Source organism: Arachis hypogaea, chromosome 4 (assembly GCF_003086295.3).
Source record: "Arachis hypogaea cultivar Tifrunner chromosome 4, arahy.Tifrunner.gnm2.J5K5, whole genome shotgun sequence".
Classification (NCBI taxonomy): domain Eukaryota; kingdom Viridiplantae; phylum Streptophyta; class Magnoliopsida; order Fabales; family Fabaceae; genus Arachis; species Arachis hypogaea.
The window spans coordinates 89,791,208-89,812,706 of record NC_092039.1 but is presented as its reverse complement, the minus strand read 5'-3'; the positions used below and the strand labels follow the sequence as shown (position 1 = coordinate 89,812,706).

At 39.2% G+C, this 21,499-nt stretch overlaps 2 non-coding genes across 2 annotated transcripts; both read left to right on the top strand.

The window, feature by feature from the left end:
• The first annotated feature begins 677 nt into the window (after positions 1–677).
• On the top strand, positions 678–785 carry LOC112798990 (small nucleolar RNA R71). The gene has a single exon (XR_003200581.1). It is a non-coding gene; the product is annotated as a small nucleolar RNA R71 (small nucleolar RNA).
• A 15,464-nt stretch (positions 786–16,249) lies between these two features.
• LOC112798902 (small nucleolar RNA R71) lies at positions 16,250–16,357 on the top strand. Its single transcript, XR_003200498.1, has one exon. It is a non-coding gene; the product is annotated as a small nucleolar RNA R71 (small nucleolar RNA).
• The last annotated feature ends 5,142 nt before the right edge of the window (positions 16,358–21,499 follow it).

Here is a 21,499-nt window from a genome sequence, read left to right as displayed (position 1 = left end):
CTCAGCTGACCCACTTGTGCCTCCAAACTTCTAATGGAGGACCTTGTTTCAGTCATAAAACTTTGAGTGGTTTTGATCAGATCAGAGACCATGGTTGCTAAGTCAGAGGTATTCTGCTTAGAACTCTCTGTCTGTTGCTGAGAAGATGATGGAAAAGGCTTGCTATTGCTAAACCTGTTTCTTCCACCATTGTTATTGTTGAAACCTTGTTAGGGTCTCTGTTGATCCTTCCATGAAAAATTTGGATGATTTTTCCATGAAGGATTATAGGTGTTTCCATAGGGTTCTCCCATGTAATTCACCTCTTCCATTGAAGGGTTCTCAGGATCATAAGCTTCTTCCTCAGATGAAGCCTCCTTAGTACTGCTTGGTGCATTTTGCATTCCAGACAGACTTTGAGAAATCATATTGACTTGTTGGGTCAATATTTTATTCTGAGCCAAAATGGCATTCAGAGTGTCAATCTCAAGAACTCCTTTCTTCTGACTAGTCCCATTGTTCACAGGATTTCTTTCAGAAGTGTACATGAATTGGTTATTTGCAACCATTTCAATCAGTTCTTGAGCCTCAGTAGGTGTCTTCTTCAGATGAAGAGATCCTCCAGAAGAACTATCCAAAGACATCTTGGACAGTTCAGAGAGACCATCATAGAAAATACCTATGATGCTCCATTCGGAAAGCATATCAGTGGGACACTTTCTGATCAATTGTTTGTATCTTTCCCAAGCTTCATAGAGGGATTCTCCTTCCTTCTGTCTGAAGGTTTGGACTTCCACTCTAAGCTTACTCAATTTTTGAGGTGGAAAGAACTTTGCCAAGAAGGCATTGACTAGCTTTTCCCAAGAGTCCAGGCTTTCTTTAGGTTGAGAGTCCAACCATGTTCTAGCTCTGTCTCTTACAGCAAAAGGGAATAGCATAAGTCTGTAGACCTCAGGGTCAACCCCATTAGTCTTGACAGTGTCACAGATTTGCAAGAACTCAGCCAAAAACTGATGAGGATCTTCCAATGGAAGTCCATGGAACTTGCAATTCTGTTGCATTAGAGAAACTAATTGAGGCTTAAGCTCAAAGTTGTTTGCTCCAATGGCAGGGATAGAGATGCTTCTCCCATAAAAGTCGGGAGTAGGTGCAGTAAAGTCACCCAACACCTTCCTTGCATTGTTGGCATTGTTGTTTTCGGCTGCCATTTGTTCTTCTTCTTTGAATAATTCGGCTAGGTGCTCTAAAGAGAGTTGTGCTTTGGCTTCTCTGAGCTTTCTCTTCAAGGTCCTTTCAGGTTCAGGATCAGCCTCAACAAGAATGCCTTTGTCTTTGCTCCTGCTCATAAGAAAGAGAAGAGAACAAGAAGTGTGGAATCCCCTATGTCACAGTATAGAGATTCCTTGAAGTGTAAGAGGAAAAGAAGAGTAGAAGACAGAAGTAGAAAATTCGAACTTATCAAAGGAGATGGAGCTCGAATTTTGCATTAAGGGATAGTGTTAGTCCATAAATAGAAGGATGTGAGAAGGAGGGAAGTGATTTTCGAAAATTAAGTGGAAAATTTGAAAACATTTTTGAAAAACATTACTTAATTTTCGAAAATGAAAGTGGGAAAGAAGTGAAGTGTTTTTTTGAAAAGATTTTGAAATTAGAAATCAAAAAGATTTGATTGAAAATTAGTTTGAAAAAGATGTGGTTAAGAAAATATGATTGGTTTTAAAAAGATGTGATTGAGAAGATATGATTTGAAAAACATTTTAAAAAGATTTGATTTGAAAATTAAAAACTTGACTAACAAGAAAAGATATGATTCAAACATTAAACCTTTCTCAACAGAAAAGGCAACATACTTGAAATGTTGAATCAAATCATTAATTGATAGTAAGTATCTTTAAAAATGGAAAGAAATTGATTTTGAAAAAGATTTGATTGAAAAATTGATTTGAAAAAGATTTGATTTTGAAAAGATTTTGAAAACTTAGAAAAAAATTTGATTTGAAAACAAAATCTTCCCTTCTAGCCATCCTGGCGTTAAACGCCCAGAATGGTGCACATTCTGGCGTTTAACGCCCAAAATGCTACCCTTTTGGGCGTTAAACGCCCAACCAGGTACCCTGGCTGGCGTTTAAACGCCAGTCTGTCCTTCTTCACTGGGCGTTTTGAACGCCCAGCTTTTTCTGTGCAATTCCTCTGCTGTATGTTCTGAATCTTCAATTCTCTGTATTATTGACTTGAAAAGACACACATTAAAAATATTTTTGGATTTTTAATAAAAGGGAAAATCAAAATGCAACAAGAATCAAATAATAATGCATGCAAGACACCAAACTTAGCGGTTTGTATACTACTGACACTAACAAAATGGAAATGCATATGAGACACACACAACACTCAAGTCAATTGAATTCAAAGATCAGAGCACGAAAATTATCAAGAATTACTTGAAAATCCTTAAGACACATGAATGAATGCATGCAATTGACACCAAACTTAGAATGAAACACTAGACTCAAACAAGAAATTTTTGGATTTTATGATGATTTTTTTTATTTTTTTTTTGTGTTTTTCGAAAATTAAGTGGAAAAAGATATCAAAATTCTTAATGAGAATTCCAGGAATCAGTGCAATGCTAGTCTAAGACTCCGGTCCAGGAATTAGACATGGCTTCACAGCCAGCCAAGCCTTCAAAGAAAGCTTCGGTCCAAAACACTAGACATGGCCAATGGCCAGCCAAGCCTTAGCAGATCACTGCTCCAAAAGAAAGATTGATAAAAATCAATAAGCTCTTGTGATGATAAGTTGAAACCTCGGTCCAATGAGATTAGACATGGCTTCTCAGCCAGCCAGATTTCAACAAATCATCATGAAACTCTAGAATTCATCTTCAAGAATTTCGAAAAAATAAATACCTAATCTAAGCAACAAGATGAACCTTCAGTTGTCCAAACTGAACAATCCACCAGAGATGTTCACTGAGTGGGACAAGCTGCAGAACTTCTATGAGGGACTTACTCTAAAGGCTTAAGAAGCACTTGATCATTCAGCTGGAGGCTCATTACAACTCATGAAAACTACAGAGGAAGCTCAAAATCTCATTGATATGGTGGCTAACAACCAATATTTTTTTGCTCACCAAAGGCAACGCCAACCATCGCAAAGGAGAGGAGTAATGGAGTTGGAAGGAGTGGATTCAATCCTAGCTCAGAACAAGATGATGCAGCAGCAAATTCAACAACAGTTTGAGCAGATGGCCAAGAAAATTGACAGCCTTCAAGTTGCATCAGTGAGTGCCACAAGCCAACCATCAACTACTTGGGGGCAAAATGAAGAAATTCAAGAGGAGCAACAGCAAGAGCAAGTCTAATACATGCACAACCAAAATCCTGGAACAAATGAAGTCTGTGGTGATACTTACAATCCCTCTTGGAAAAACCATCCCAACCTCAGATGGGGAGATAACCACAATCAAACTCAGCAGCCATGGCAAAGGAACTCAACTCAAAACAATTGGAAAAACACAAACCACAACAACCAGCCAAACACTAACCAAAACACATACAGAAAACCACAAAACACTTATCCCAACTCTAACCATTATCCACCCAATAACCACCCAACTAACCAAAACACCTACCATTATCCATCAACACCCCAAAACCAACCAATCTCACAAGACTCTCAGAGGATTACTAATCTAGAGATGCTCATAGAGAAGATGATGAAGAACCAAGAATTGACAACAAAAAACCAAGAAGCTTCCATGAAGAGCCTAGAAAGGCAAATTGGACAAATCTCCAAGCAGATTTCTGTTGAAAAACCATCAAGCTCACTACCAAGTGACACCATTCCTAATCCAAAAGAGGAGTGCAAGGTAATACAGTTAAGGAGTGGAAAAATCCTGCTGAAAGATGAAGAAGCCACCAAGAAGCCCAAGGAAAGTGACAAGAAACAAGTTGAAAAAGAGGCAGCTAGTGATGAAGATGCAACAGCAAGCAATCACCCTCAGAATCAACCTCAAGAAAAAGAAGATAGACCACAAAATTTGAAGAAGGGAAAGCAGATCATGGAAGAACCAAATCCAAGACAACATCAAGTGGAGAAAAACTTGACACCTCCACTGCCTTATCCCCAAAGATTCCACAAAGAGATTAAGGACCAACACTTTTCTAAATTCCTTGAGATTTTCAAGAAGCTAGAGATCAACATACCCTTGGCTGAAGCATTGGAGCAAATGCCTCTATATGCCAAATTCTTAAAAGAACTCATCAACAAGAAAAGGAGTTGGAATGAGAAAGAGACTGTGCTACTCACTGAAGAATGCAGTGCACTAATCAGGAAGGGGCTCCCTCCCAAACTTGAAGATCCAGGAAGTTTCTTCCTACCTTGCACTATTGGAAATCTATTCATCGACAAGGGGATGTGTGACTTAGGAGCAAGCATAAATCTGATTCCATCCTCTTTAGTAAAGAAGCTTGGCATAGGAAAAATGAAGCCAACACAAATGTCCTTAGAACTGGTGGATCAATCAGTGGTACATCCCAAAGGAGTGATTGAAAACCTTTTAGTTAAGGTCAACAGGTTCATTTTTCCTACAGACTTTGTGATCTTGGATTCAGCAGAAAAAGAGAATGACTCCATAATACTTGGTCGATGGTGCGCGAAATTGTGAACAATACTTTTTCACAACTCTCATAATCCCCGGTCATGAACCTCAAAAACTTGGTGTTCAATGCCATGGCATTACACAACTTCGCACAACTAACCAGCAAGTGCACTGGGTCGTCCAAGTAATAAACCTTACGCGAGTAAGGGTCGATCCCACGGAGATTGTTAGTATGAAGCAAGCTATGGTCATTTTGTAAATCTTAGTCAGGCAAACTCAAATAGATATGGTGATGAACGCATAAACATAAAGATAAAGATAGAGGTACTTATGTAATTCATTGGTAGGAACTTCAGATAAGCGCATGAAGATGCCTTCCCTTCCGTCTCTCTGCTTTCCTACAGTCTTCATCCAATCCTCCTTACTCCTTTCCATGGCAAGCTTGTGTAGGGTTTCACCGTTGTCAATGGCTACCTCCCATCCTCTCAGTGAAAACGATTGCATATGCTCTGTCACAGCACGCGGAATGCAGCTGTCGGTTCTCGGTCAGGCCGGAATAGAATCCATCGATTCTTTTGCGTCTGTCACTAACGCCCCGCCTGCTAGGAGTTTGAAGCACGTCACAGTCATTCAATCATTGAATCCTACTCAGAATACCACAGACAAGGTTAGACCTTCCGGATTCTCTTGAATGCCGCCATCAGTTCTAGCCTATACCACAAAGACTCTGATCTCACGGAATGGTTGGCTCGATTGTCAGGCGAGCACTCGGTTGTCAGGCGATCAACCATGCATCGTGCAATCAGGAATCCAAGAGATATTCACCCAATCGAAGGTAGAACGGAGGTGGTTGTCAGTCACACGTTCATAGGTGAGAATGATGATGAGTGTCACGGATCATCACATTCATCAAGTTGAAGAACAAGTGATATCTTAGAACAAGAACAAGCGGAATTGAATGGAAGAACAATAGTAATTGCATTAATACTCGAGGTACAGCAGAGCTCCACACCTTAATCTATGGTGTGTAGAAACTCCACCGTTGAAAATACATAAGAACAAGGTCTAGGCACGGCTGAATGGCCAGCCTCCCAAAGAGGGTTCAATCATAAAAACATGATCAAAAGCTTTTTAATACAATAGTAAAAGGTCCTACTTATAGAAAACTAGTAGCCTAGGGTGTACAGAGATGAGTAAAAGACATAAAAATCCACTTCCGGGCCCACTTGGTGTGTGCTTGGGCTGAGCAATGAAGCATTTTCGTGTAGAGACTCCTCTTGGAGTTAAACGCCAGCTTTTATGCCAGTTTGGGCGTTTAACTCCCATTTGGGTGCCAGTTCCGGCGTTTAACGCTGGAATTCCTGAGGGTGACTTTGAACGCCGGTTTGGGCCATCAAATCTTGGGCAAAGTATGGACTATCATATATTTCTGGAAAGCCCAGGATGTCTACTTTCCAACGCCGTTGAGAGCGCGCCAATTGGGCTTCTGTAGCTCCAGAAAATCCACTTCGAGTGCAGAGAGGTCAGAATCCAACAGCATCTGCAGTCCTTTTTAGTCTCTGAATCAGATTTTTGCTCAGGTCCCTCAATTTCAGCCAGAAAATACCTGAAATCACAGAAAAACACACAAACTCATAGTAAAATCCAGAAAAGTGAATTTTAACTAAAAACTAATAAAAATATACTAAAAACTAACTAGATCATACTAAAAACATACTAAAAACAATGCCAAAAAGCGTACAAATTATCCGCTCATCAGTCGACCATTCCTAGCAACTGCAAGAGCCATTATAGATGTGGAAAAAGGAGAAATGATCTTCAGAGTACACAATGAGCAAATGATCATAAATGTTTTCAAGTCAATGCAACACCCTCCTGAACAAGAAGATTACCTGAGGGTGGATATGATAGAGAGTCTGGTAGAAGAAATACTAGACACTAATCAGCATGAGCAAGAAGAAGAAATTAATCAAGAGACAGTAGAGGAGCACGCAGCTGAGATCTCTATTGACAAGGAGGTGAAACCAAGCAAGAAGGAAGAGGTGCATAAACAAGAACTGAAGCCATTACCTACCCATCTCAAATATGCATTCCTTGGCACATCAGAAAGTTTCCCAGTGATCATCAATTCATCCTTGACAAAAAAAGAAGAAGGAGAGCTTCTTGATGTACTCAGAGCTCACAAGGATGCTTTAGGATGGACCATTGATGATCTGAAAGGCATTAGCCCTGCAGTATGTATGCATAAAATTCTCTTAGAGGACAATTTCAAAGCAGTAGTTCAACCTCAAAGAAGGTTAAATCCTGCAATGAAGGAAGTTGTCCAGAAGGAAGTAATGAAATTGTGGAATGCAGGGATAATATATCCTAACTCTGATAGCTCATGGATAAGCCCAGTCCAAGTGGTACCAAAGAAGGGTGGAATGACAGTCATTGTTAATGAGAAGAATGAACTCATTCCCACAAGAACTATGACGGGATGGAGGATGTGTATTGACTATAGAAGGCTTAATGATGCCACACGCAAAGATCATTTCCCACTTCCTTTCATTGATCAGATGCTTGAAAGATTGGCCGGCCATGCTTACTATTGCTTCCTGGATGGCTATTCTGGGTACAATCAGATAGTGGTGGATCCAAAGGACCAAGAAAAGACTTCATTCACATGTCCATTTGGAGTTTTCGCTTATAGAAGAATGCCATTTGGACTATGCAATGCCCCAGCCACTTTTCAAAGGTGTATGCTCTCCATTTTTTCAGATATGGTCGAAAAATTTTTAGAGGTTTTCATGGACGACTTTTCTGTTTTTGGTGACAATTTCAATACCTGCCTAAAACATCTAACTCTTGTCTTGAAACGGTGCCAAGAAACTAATTTGGTTTTGAACTGGGAAAAGTGCCATTTCATGGTGCCTGAGGGGATTGTTCTTGGTCATAAAGTTTCAAGAAAAGGGATAGAGGTTGACAAGGCAAAGGTGGAAATTATAGAAAAACTCCCTCCACCAACTAATGTGAAATCTGTTAGAAGTTTCTTGGGACATGCAGGATTTTATAGAAGTTTTATCAAGGATTTTTCTAAAATAGCCAAACCTTTGAGTAATTTATTAGTGATTGATAATCCTTTTGTTTTTGATGAAAACTGCCAGCACGCCTTTGAAACTTTAAAACACAAACTCACAACAGCACCAATTATCACACCCCCGGATTGGGAATTACCCTTTGAACTCATGTGTGATGCAAGTGATATTGCAATTGGTGCTGTACTTGGACAAAAAAGGGAAAACTTGCATCATGTCATATATTATGCAAGTAAGGTGTTGAATGAGGCTCAAAAAAATTACACTACAACAGAAAAGGAATTATTAGTTGTAGTCTATGCGTTTGATAAGTTTAGATCATACTTGATAGGATCTAAAATTGTGGTTTATACTGACCATGCTGCCCTCAAGTATTTGATGTCAAAGTAGGATACTAAACCAAGACTTATCAGGTGGATACTACTTCTACAGGAGTTTGACATTGAGGTAAGGGACAGGAAAGGTACTGAAAACCGAGTTGCTGACCATTTGTCAAGGTTGCCACAAGAAACAATTCAAGAAGCCTCACAACCTGTGAATGAAAGCTTCCCAGATGAACACCTTCTGCTGGTTCAACAAATACCGTGGTTCGCTGACATAGAAAACTACAAAGTGGGGAGGAAGATACCTCAAGAATTCACTAAGCAACAAGTGAAGAAGCTAATCAATGAAGCGAGGAAGTTCTTGTGGGATGAACCTTATCTGTTCAAAAGATGTTCTGATTGAATAATTAGGAGATGTGTCCCTGAGAGTGAAGTAAGAGATATATTGTGGCATTGCCATGGCTCAGCTTATGGTAGACATTTTGGTCCAGAAAGAACAGCTGCAAAGATATTGCAAAGTGGTTTCTATTGGCCAACTATCTTCAAAGATGCCAGAGAGTTTGTCCACCAATGTAATGAATGCCAGAGAGCAGGAGGATTGACAAGAAGGAATGAGATGCCGCAGAATTTCATTTTGGAATTAGAATTATTTGATCTATGGGGCATTGATTTCATGGGACCCTTTCCCCCTTCCTATTCTTTTAGATATATCTTGGTAGCAGTAGAGTATGTTTCAAAGTGGGTGGAAGCTATAGCCACAACTACCTGTGATGCACAAATTGTCCTGCAATTCCTCAAGAAGCACATTTTCACTAGATACGGAGTACCCAAGGGTCTTATCAGTGATGGTGGTGGTCATTTTTGTAACAAAAAAATGGAGAAACTTCTTCATAAATATGGAGTTATTCATAAAGTAGCCACACCATATCACCCTCAGACTAATGGGCAGGCTGAATTAGCAAACAGAGAATTGAAGAAAATCCTAGAGAAAACAGTAGGTAGCACAAGAAAGGATTGGGCTAGGAAGTTGGAAGATGCACTCTGGGCCTACAGGACAGCTTTCAAAACTCCCATTAGGAAGTCCCCCTTTCAGCTATTATATGGCAAATCTTGTCATCTCCCTGTAGAGCTTGAACACAAAGCATTTTGGGCTACTAAACTTCTAAACCTTGACTCTGAAGCAGCAGGGGAGAAAAGGTTGTTGCAGCTAAATGAGCTGGATGAATTTAGGCTAGAAGCCTATGAAAATACCAAGATATACAAGGAAAAAGGCAAGAGGTGGCATGACAGGAAGATTTTGAAGAAAGAATTCAAACCTGGACAACAAGTACTCTTGTACAACTCAAGACTCAAGATATTCCCTGGCAAGCTTAAGTCTAAGTGGACTGGTCCATATTTGGTAACTAAGGTCTTTCCTTATGGGAGTATTGAATTGTTAGACGAAGCAACAAAGAGTCGATTCACAGCAAATGGTCACAGAGCAAAGCTATACCTAGGAGGACAATGGGACAAGGAAAAAGAGGTTCAGAACCTAAATCCTTCTTGAAGTAAAAACAGAAGATGTCAAGCTAGTGACAATAAAGAAGCGCTTGTTGGGAGGCAACCCAACCTGAGGTAGTTTTCTTTTCATAGCTTTTTCAATAAAAATGTTGAATAATTGGTATGGATTGCAAGGAGCTAAGTTTGGTGTTGCACACCAAAACAATTTAAGGAAGAATGAAAGATTCTAAGTTTGGTGTTCCACCAAAAATCTCATTTAAGAACACATTCTCACCTCTTGCAAAGTGCTAGCTCTAAGCAATCGAACAAATTATCCAACTATTTAACTGCTTTCTAGCTTTAATTCCATAACCTTTAGCAAGGATACAAGGTTCCCCATATGGTTGATTTGTTGCATCAGAGGCTGTGGCAAAAAAATTAAGTTTGGTGTTCACACACCAAAATAAATCCAAGAGCCACACTCAATTTATGCATACTAACCATGCAATTAAGGGCTTGAGAAGCAAGCAACTTTGAGAATTATGCAGGACATGAGTCAACCATTGAAGATATTGTGCATCTTAACTCAAAGAAAACACAACAGAAGGAAGAATCAAAGGGCTTCAACTTCAAAGGTTGTATCTAAACTTAATCCTTGCTGTTGTGAATTGTTTTGAACATGGGAACCATTATGTATCCTGCTAAAGTGTTTATCTAGTTGCAAGTGAAGTTGCTTGATTAAGAATGCTAATTTGCATAAGTGCTTGTCATTCATCACTCAGCTTAAATTTTGTTTTGTTTCCCATATGCTTGAATAAAAGAGAATTGTTTGAATTGGAAAGTAAATATCCAATGTTGCATAAGTTAGAATGGAAGTTAATGGTGGTATATGTGTTTGATTAAATGCATAACTCATGAAATAATTGCTGCATAATATAATTTTCATTGAAGTGTGAGCTAGCATGCTGTTATAAAGGTTCCTATCAATAAAGAAAAAGCCCTTAAGAACAAAAAAATGAAATAGAAAGAAAAGGAAGAAGAAAAAGCCAATGTGGCAAGAAAAACAAAGAATAAAGGCTGGACACCAATAGCTTGGACCCTAGGACACATGCCTGTGGTGTTCTTGTACTAGGATATGCTTGGATAAGTAAATTCTGAGGGGTATTTTAAAACCCGGTCACTTAGATCAACTGATTTGGGATGGCCAATTGAAAGTCCACAATAAAGAGCAACTTAGATACAGAACATTTAGTTATCCAAAGAGATGATGGGCATCAATGATCCAAGGAAGAAATAGTGAGCCATGTGTCTGTGGTGGAAAGATGTTGAGTAAAAATAAAGCCAAAGGCTACTACTACAACATTAGACACCAATCCTCCAAAAGAATAATAAGCTTGTTAAGCAACATGAGAAAAGAAAAGTTAGCAAGGGAGAATAAACCTTATAACAGCAAGTTTAGTAAGCCTTTGAGAAAAGATGTATATTATGTAATAGCAACAATAATTGAGTTATCATTGTCTGCATAAAAACTCCATGAATCAAGTTCTGATATATGCCTAATAAGGATATGTTTTCTTTTCTTGTTCATTTCATTTTCTCTTAGTTTTGATGCTTGCTTGGGGACAAGCAAGATTTAAGTTTGGTGTTGTGATGACAAGTCATCATATACCCATTTTTCAAGCTAATTTCACTTGTTTTATTAGTCTTTATGCACTTTCTTGCATCTTAAGTAAGTGATTTGGAATGAAAATGCATAACTTCTTTAAATCAAACAACCACCATTAAATTGATGCTAAATCATGAGGTTTAAGCAAGAATTAATTGATTTTTAATGAATTATAAACCTTATGAGTTTAAAGATACTTTGAGTGGTTGTTTTGGTTTCTTGTAGGTGAAGAAAGGAAGAAAAGAGGAAAAACGTGGCTTAAGAAAGCGTGGCCCAAGGAAAGAAGGAATGTGGCGCATAGAAGGAAGAAGCAAACACTGCCCTCCAAGAAAGCACACTGCCCTCCAGGAGAGCAACATAATGAGCCAAACCATGAAAAGCATCACTGCCCTGTCCACAACAAGGGCAGAGCACAATTTGATGCCAAGGACCAAAGGGAGTAAAAACTCTGCCCTGCCCTCCTCAAGGGCAATATCGGGCTCATCAAAGAAATAAATTCAAGGAAAAAGCTTACCAATGCTTGCCACAAGGTTCGAACTCATGAGCAAGGGGGAGTGGGGGAGCGCTACTCACAAGCTTGTTTTCAATCTCCCAGGATCGAACACGGCACCATGAGGAAACAAGGAACTAAGCATTACTTTGGTGCCAAGAAAACCAAAGAAAAAGAAGCAGCGTGTGCCTCCACCGAGTTTCGAACGTGGGACTTCACTTTTGGAAACATTGCCCTGCCCTCCACAAGGGCAGGGCAGCATTTCTTGGTGCATGGCGCAGCATCTTGGCACGGCCAGGACTTGAAAACTCGGCCAGCAGTAGCACGCACGGGCAGCAGAATCTGGCGCACCAAGAAAATTCTGCCCTGCCCTCCACAAGGACAGGGCAGCATCCTGCAGCACCACACACACCAAGCATGCACGCAACAAGGGCCCCACGCACCATTTCCTGCCCAGCCCTCCACAAGGGCAGGGCAGCCTCCTGGAAGCCACTTTCTCATGGGCTGAAAATTGGATTAAAAATCCAATTTAATTCAATTCTTCACCAAATCAAAAGCCCATCCAAATTCCAAAATCCAAGAATAGAAAGTGTATAAATAGGAGATAGTTTGATGTAATTAGAACCTTTGAACCTTTACTTTCACTTTTGACTTTAGAATCTTCTTTTGATTTTTGAATTTTGAGACTTCATTGAGAGCTAGGAACTGAGATTTCAGAGAATTGGGGAGGAGAATTGATCTCTCTTCTTCCTCGTTCTTGTTTGAGCATTTTTACTTTTCTTGTTTCAGTCTTGGGTGTGAAGAATTGAGAAAATTCTGTCTCAATCTCCATTAAAGATCTCTTTAATTCCTCTTCTGCATAATTGAGTCCAATTACATTTCCTGTACTGCTTCTTCTTTAATTTCTTGTTCATTGCTTTGTGAACTTGGATTTGGGAAGGCAATTGAGATCTAGACTTTGCTCTCTAGTCTCTGGAGTCCTGAGATCCCATTTTCCTTTTTGGTTCTTTTGTGAACTCCTGCTGCAATTTAAATTTCATTTCCTGTTTGAATTCTAGTTACTTCCAATTCATCTTCTGCTTTATTAATTGTTGAAATTTAATTTCCCTTGCTGAAATTTTGAATTCCCAAACCTCAACTCCCTATTTCCATTCAAGCAATTTATATTTCTTGTACTTTAAGTTACTGCAATTTACATTTCTTGCACTTTAAGTTTCAGTCATTTAATTTCTTGTTCTTTAAGATTCAGCACCTTTACTTTCAGTTCTCTTTAAATTCTGCACTTCATCCCTCTCCCTTTACATTTCCTGCTATTTACTTACTGTTGGATACAAAATCACTTAACCAATACTTGTCCGCCACCTTATAAAGTTCTTGGGATATAACCTCATGAACTTCTACTTCCTCTCCAATGATGATGCTATGAATCATGATAGCCCGGTCTATAGTAATTTCGGACCGGTTGCTAGTGGGAATGATTGAGCGTTGGATAAACTCCAACCATCCTCTAGCCACAGGCTTGAGGTCATGCCTTCTCAGTTGAACCGGCTTCCCTCTTGAATCTCTCTTCCATTGAGCGCCCTCTTCACAAATGTCTATGAGGACTTAGTCCAACCTTTGATCAAAGTTGACCCTTCAAGTGTAAGGGTGTTCATCTCCTTGCATCATGGGCAAGTTGAATGCCAACCTTACATTTTCCGGACTAAAATCTAAGCATTTCCCCCGAACCATTGTAAGCCAATTCTTTGGGTCCGGGTTCACACTTTGATCATGGTTCTTGGTGATCCATGCATTGGCATAGAACTCTTGAACCATTAAGATCCCGACTTGTTGAATGGGGTTGGTAAGAACTTTCCAACCTCTTTTTTGGATCTCATGTCGGATCTCCGGATATTCACTCTTTTTGAGTTTGAAAAGGAACTTAGGGATCACCTTCTTCATGGCCACTACTTCATAGAAGTGGTCTTGATGCACCCTTGAGATGAATCTCTCCATCTCCCATGACTCGGAGGTGGAAGCTTTTGCCTTCCCTTTCCTCTTTCTAGAGGTTTCTCCGGCCTTAGATGCCATAAATGGTTATGGAAAAACAAAAAGCAATGCTTTTACCACACCAAACTTAGAAGGTTTGCTCGTCCTCGAGCAAAGGAAGGAAGAAGAGAGTAGAAGAAGAAGAAATAGAGGAGATGGATGTGGCTTTGTGATTCGGCCAAGGGGGAGAAGTAGTGTTTAGGTTGTGTGAAAATGAAGGAGTGAAGATGGGTTTATATAGGAGTGGAAAGGGGGTGTATGGTTCGGCCATTATGGGTGGGTTTGGGAGGGAAAGTGGTTTGAATTTGAATGGTGAGGTAGGTGGGGTTTTATGAAGGATGGATGTGAGTGGTGAAGAGAATAGTGGGATTTGATAGGTGAGGGGTTTTTGGGGAAGAGGTGTTGAGGTGATTGGTGAATGGGTGAAGAAGAGAGAGAGTGGTGGGGTAGGTGGGGATCCTGTAGGGTCCACAAATCCTGAGGTGTCAAGGAAAATTCATCCCTGCACCAAGTGGCGAGCAAAAATGCTCCTTCTGCTAATTCTGGCGTTAAACACCGGGCTGGTGCCCATTTCTGGCGTTTAACGCCAGCTTCTTGCCCCTTCCTGGCGTTTAACGCCAGTCTGGTGCCCCTTTCTGGCGTTAAACGCCCAGAATGGTGCCAGACTGGGCTTTAAACGCCCATTTGCTGCCCTTACTGGCGTTTAAACACCAGCAAGTTTTCCTCCAGGGCGTGCTGTTTTTCTTTCTGATTTTCATGCTGTTTTTGCTTTTTCAATTGATTTTGTGACTTCCCATGATCATCAACCTATAGAAAACATAAAATAACAAAGGAAAATAGATAAATATAACATTGGGTTACCTCCCAACAAGCGCTTCTTTAATGTCAGTAGCTTGACAGTGGGCTCTCATAGAGCCTTACAGATACTCAGAGCAATGTTGGAACCTCCCAACACCAAACTTAGAGTTTGAATGTGGGGGTTCAACACCAAACTTAGAATTTGGTTGTGGCCTCCCAACACCAAACTTAGAGTTTGATTGTGGGGGTTCTGTTTGACTCTGTTTTGAGAGAAGCTCTTCATGCTTCCTCTCCATGGTTACAGAAGGATATCCTTGAGCCTTAAACACAAAGGATTCTTCATTCACTTGAATGATCAATTCTCCTCTGTCAACATCAATCACAGCCTTTGTTGTGGCTAGGAAGGGTCTGCCAAGGATGATGGATTCATCCATGCACTTCCCAGTCTCTAGGACTATAAAATCAGCAGGGATGTAATGGTCTTCAACTTTTACCAGAACATCCTCTACAAGTCCATAAGCTTGTTTTCTTGAATTGTCTGCCATCTCTAGTGAGATTTTTGTAGTTTGCACCTCAAAGATCCCTAGCTTCTCCATTACAGAGAGAGGCATGAGGTTTATGCTTGACCCTAGGTCACACAGAGCCTTCTCAAAGGTCATGGTGCCCATGGTACAAGGTATTGAGAACTTCCCAGGGTCCTGTCTCTTTTGAGGTAATTTCTGCCTAGACAAGTCATCCAGTTCTTTGGTGAGCAAAGGGGGTACATCCTCCCAAGTCTCATTACCAAATAACTTGTCATTTAGCTTCATGATTGCTCCAAGGTACTTAGCAACTTTCTCTTCAGTGACATCTTCGTCCTCTTCAGAGGAAGAGTACTCATCAGAGCTCATGAATGGTAGAAGTAATTCCAATGGAATCTCTATGGTCTCAGTGTGAGCCTCAGATTCCCATGGCTCCTCATTAGGGAATTCATTGGAGGCCAGTGAACGTCCATTGAGGTCTTCCTCAGTGGTGCTTACTGCCTCTTCCTCCTCTCCAAATTCGGCCATGTTGATGGCCTTACACTATCCTTTTGGATTCTCTTCTGTATTGCTTGGAAGAGTACTAGGAGGGAGTTCAGTAACTTTCTTACTCAGCTGACCCACTTGTGCCTCTAAGTTTCTAATGGAGGACCTTGCTTCAGTCATGAAACTTGAGTGGTTTTGATTAGATCAGAGACCATGGTTGCTAAGTCAGAGTGGCTTTGCTTAGAATTCTCTGTCTGTTGCTGAGAAGATGATGGAAAATGCTTGACATTGCTAAACCTATTTCTTCACCATTATTGTTGTTGAAACCTTGTTGAGGTCTCTGTTGATCCTTCCATAAGAGATTTGGATGATTTCTCCATGAAGGATTATAGGTGTTTCCATAGGGTTCTCCCATGTAATTCACCTCTTCCATTGATGGGTTCTCAGCATCATAAGCTTCTTCTTCAGATGAAGCATCCTTAGTACTGCCTGGTGCAGCTTGCATTCCAGACAGACTTTGAGAAATCATATTGACTTGCTGAGTCAATATTTTATTCTGAGCAAATATGGCATTTAGAGTATCAATCTCAAGAACTCCTTTCTTCTAATTCGTCCCATTGTTCACAGGATTCCTTTCAAAAGTGTACATGAATTGGTTATTTGCAACCATTTCAATGAGTTCTTGAGCTTCTGCAGGCATCTTCTTCAGATGAAGAGATCCTCCAGCAGAGTTGTCCAATGACATCTTGGACAGTTCAGACAGACCATCATAGAAGATACCTATGATGCTCCATTCAGAAAGCATGTCAGAAAGACACTTTCTGATCAATTGTTTGTATCTTTCCCAAGCTTCATAGAGGGATTCACCTTCCTTTTGTCTGAAGGTTTAGACTTCCACTCTAAGCTTACTCAATTTTTGAGGTGGAAAGAACTTTGCCAAGAAGGCATTGACTAGCTTTTCCCAAGAGTTCAGGCTTTCTTTAGGTTGTGAGTCTAACCATATCCTAGCTCTGTCTCTTACAGCAAAAGGGAATAGCATAAGTCTGTAGACCTCAGGGTTAACCCCATTGGTCTTGACAGTGTCACAGATTTGCAAGAATTCAACTAAAAATTGATGAGGATCTTCCAATGGAAGTCCATGAAACTTGCAATTCTGTTGCATTAGAGAAACTAATTGAGGCTTAAGCTCAAAGTTGTTTGCTCCAATGGCAGGGATAGAGATGTTTCTCCCATAGAAGACGGGAGTATGTGCAGTAAAGTCACCCAGCACCTTCCTTGCATTGTTGGCATTGTTGTTGTTTTCGGCTGCCATGTCTTCTTCTTTGAAGAATTCTGTTAGGTCCTCTACAGAGAGTTGTGCTTTAGCTTTTCTTAGCTTTCGTTTCAAGGTCCTTTTAGGTTTAGGGTCAGCCTCAACAAGAATGCTTTTGTCTTTGCTCCTGCTCATATGAAAGAGAAGAAACCAAGAAAATATGGAATCCTCTATGTCATAGTATAGAGATTCCTTGAGGTATTAGAGGAAAAGAAAAATAGAAGGAAGAGGTAGAAGAATTCGAACTTAGAAAGATAGAGTTCAAATTGTGCATTGAGGATGAGTGTTAGTCCATAAATAGAAGGATGTGAGAAGAGGGGAAGAAATTTTCGAAAATTAAAGTGAATTAATTAAAAGAAACTTTGAAAAAAGATGGTAATTGATTTTCGAAAACTATGATTGAGAAAGAAATAAAGTGATTTTAGAAAAAGATTTTGAAATTAGAAATTAAAGAGATATGATTGAAAACTATTTTGAAAAAGATGTGATTAAAAAGATATGATTGAAAAGTTATGGTTTTAAAGAGATATGATTGAAAAGATATGATTTGAAAAACAATAAAAAAAGATTTGATTTTGAAAATTAATGACTTGGCTAACAAGAAATTTGAAAGATATGATTCAGACATTAAACCTCTCTCAACAGAAAAGGCAACATACTTGAAATGTTGAATCAAATCATTAATTGTTAGCAAGTATTTTTGAAAATGGAAAGAAATTGATTTTGAAAATATATGATTGAAAAGATATGATTTGAAAAAGATTTGATTTTGAAAAATTATGGAAACTTAAAAAAAATTTGAATTAAAAACAAAATCTTCCCTCTTGTGCCATCCTGGCATTAAACGCCCAGAATGGTATCCATTCTGGCGTTTAACGCCCAAAATGCTACCCTTTTGGGCGTTAAATGCCCAGCCAGGTGCCCTGGCTGGCGTTTAAATGCCAGTTTTCCTTCTTCACTGGGTGTTTTGAACGCCCAGCTTTTTCTGTGTAATTCCTCTGCTGTATGTTCTGAATCTTCAATTCTTTGTATTATTGACTAGAAAAGACACACTTTTGAAAAAATTTCTGTTGTGATGAGGAATAATCAAAATGCAACTAAAATCAAATAAACAATGCATGCAAGACACCAAACTTAAAAGTTGTATACTACTGACACTAACAAGTTGAGAATGCATTGAGAAACAACAAAATACTCAAGACAAGAGAATTTAAAGATCAGAGCAATGAAATCATCAAGAACAACTTGAAGATCAATGAAGATACATGTAAAATGCAAGAATAATAGAAACATGCAATTGACACCAAACTTAAAATGAGACACTAGACTCAAACAAGAAACATAAAATATTTTTTTGATTTTTATGACTTTGTAATTTTTTTGGATTTTTCGAAAATTATATGGAAAAGAAAATAAAGAGATTCAAAATTTTTAATAAGAATTCCAGGAATCATGCAATGTTAGTCTAAAGCTTTAGTCTAAAGAAATTAAACATGGCTAGCCAAGCTTCAACAGGACATTGCATTCAAGAGCTAAATTGATGAGAATCAATCAGCTTTGGTGATGATGAAAACATCACCTTGAAACTCTAGAATTCATTCTTAAAAATTCTGAAGAAAAATACCTAATCTAAGCAATAAGATGAACCATCAGTTGTCCAAACTCAAACAATCCCCGGCAACGGTGCCAAAAACTTGGTGTTGTTGCCGGATCAAAACTTGGCACTGTTATTGCAGGGAAGAAATGCGAAATTGTAGTTAGGACATTTAATTCCCTGGCAACAGCGCTAAAAACTTGGTGCACGAAAATTGTGATCATCAATGGCGCCATCAACATGGTACGCTCAATTGCAATCTCAACTCTTTATCACAACTTCGCACAACTAACCAGCAAGTGCACTCGGTCGTGCAAGTAATAAACCTTACGCGAGTAAGGGTTGATCCCACGGAGATTGTTGGTATGAAGCAAGCTATGGTCATCTTGTAAATCTCAGTCAGTCAGATTCAAATGGTTATAGATGATTTATGAATAAAGCATAAAATAAAGATAGAGATACTTATGCAATTCATTGGTGAGAATTTCAGATAAGCGTATGGAGATGCTTTGTCCCTTTCGTCTCTCTGCTTTCCTACTATCTTCATCCAATCCTTCTTACTCCTTTCCATGGCAAGCTGTATGTTGGGCATCACCGTTGTCAGTGGCTACAATCCCGTCCTCTCAGTGAAAATGTTCAACACGCTCTGTCACAGCACGGCTAATCATCTGTCGGTTCTCAATCAGGTTGGAATAGAATCCAGTGATTCTTTTGCGTCTGTCACTAACGCCCAGCCTTCAGGAGTTTGAAGCTCGTCACAGTCATTCAATCCATGAATCCTACTCAGAATACCACAGATAAGGTTTAGACCTTCCAAATTCTCTTGAATGCCGCCATCAATTCTAGCTTATACCACGAAGATTCTGATTAAGGAATCCAAGAGATAAACATTCAAGCCTTGTTTGCTTGTAGAACGGAAGTGGTTGTCAGGCACGCGTTCATAAGTGAGAATGATGATGAGCGTCACATAATCATCACATTCATCATGTTCTTGGTTGCGAATGAATATCTTAGAACAAAAATAAGCTGAATTGAATCGAAGAACAATAGTAATTGTATTAATATTTGAGGTACAGTAGAGCTCTACACCTTAATCTATGGTGTGTAGAAACTCCACCATTGAAAATACATAAGAACAAGGTCTAGGCATGGCCGAATGGCCAGCCTTCCAAAGAGAGTTCAATCATCAAAGCATGATCGAAAGATCTCCCCAAATACAATAGCAAAAGGTCCTATTTGTAGAGAACTAGTAGCTTAGGGTTTACAAAGATGAGTAAATGACATAAAAATCCACTTCTGGGCCCACTTGGTGTGTGCTTGGGCTGAGCATTGAAGCTTTCATGTGTAGAGACTTTTCTTGGAGTTAAACGCCAGCTTTTGTGCCAGTTTGGGCGTTTAACTCCCATCCTTGTGCCAGTTCCGGCGTTTTACGCCAGAATTCTTGAGCTGACATGGAACGCCTGTTTGGGCCATCAAATCTCGAGCAAAGTATGGACTATTATACATTTCTAGAAAGCCCAGGATGTCTATTTTCCAACGCAATTTAGAGCGCGCAATTGGGTTTCTGTAGCTCCGAAAAAGCCACTTCGAGTGCAGGGAGTTCAGAATCCAACAGCATCTGCAGTCCTTTTCAGCCTCTGAATCAGATTTTTGCTCAGGTCCCTCAATTTCAGTCAGAAAATACCTGAAATCACAGAAAAACACACAAACTCATAGTAAAGTACAGAAAAGTGAATTTTAAATAAAAACTAATAAAAATATAATAAAAACTAACTAAAACATACTAAAAACAATGCCAAAAAGCGTATAAATTATCCGCTCATCACAACACCAAACTTAAATTGTTGCTTGTCCCCAAGCAACTGAAAATCAAATAAGATAAAAAGAAGAGAATATGCAATGAATTCCAAAAACATCTATGAAGATCAGCATTAATTAGATGAGCGGGGCTTTTAGCTTTTTGCCTCTGAACAGTTTTGGCATCTCACTCTATCCTTTGAAATTCAGAATGATTGGTTTCTATAGGAACTCAGAATCCAGATAGTGTTATTGACTCTTCTAGTTAAGTATGATGATTCTTGAACACAGCTACTTTATGAGTCTTGGCCATGGCCCAAAGCACTCTGTCTTCCAGTATTACCACCGGATACATACATGCCACAGACACATAACTGGGTGAACCTTTTCAGATTGTGACTCAGCTTTGCTAGAGTCCCCAATTAGAGGTGTCCAGGGTTCTTAAGCACACTCTTTTTGCCTTGGATCATGACTTTATTATTATTATTATTATTATTATTATTATTATTATTATTATTATTATTATTATTATTATTATTATTATTATTATTATTATTATTATTGTATTCACTGCTTTTTCTTGCTTCAAGAATCATTTTTATGATTTTTTAGATCCTCAGTAACATGTCTCCTTTTTCATCATTCTTTCAAGAGCCAACATTCATGAACAAAAAATTCAAAAGACATATGCACTGTTTAAGCATACATTCAGAAGTCAAAGTATTGCCACCACATCAAAATAATTAATCTGTTATAAAATTCAAAATTCATGCAATTCTTCTCTTTTTCAATTAAGAACATTTTTTATTTAAGAAAGGTGATGGATTCATAAGACATTCATAACTTTAAGGCATAGACACTAAGACACTAATGATCATAAGACACAAACATAGATGAACATAAGCATGAAAATTTGAAAAACAGGAAAATAAAGAACAAGGAAGTTAAAGAACGGGTCCACCTTAGTGATGGCGGCTGGTTCTTCCTCTTGAAGATCTTATGGAGTGCTTGAACTCCTCAATGTCTCTTCCTTGCCTTTGTTGCTCCTCTCTTATGTTTCTTTGATCTTCTCTAATTTCATGGAGGAGAATATAATGTTCTTGGTGCTCCACCTTTAGTTGTCCCATATTGGAACTCATTTCTCCTAGGGAGGTGTTGATTTGCTCCCAATAGTTTTGTGGAGGAAAGTGAATCCCTTGAGGCATCTCAGGAATTTCATGATGAGTAGGATCTCTTGTTTGCTCCATCCTTTTCTTAGTGATGGGCTTGTCCTCATCAATGAGGGTGTCTCCCTCTATGTCAATTCCGACTGAATAACAGAGGTGACAAATAAGATGAGGGAAGGC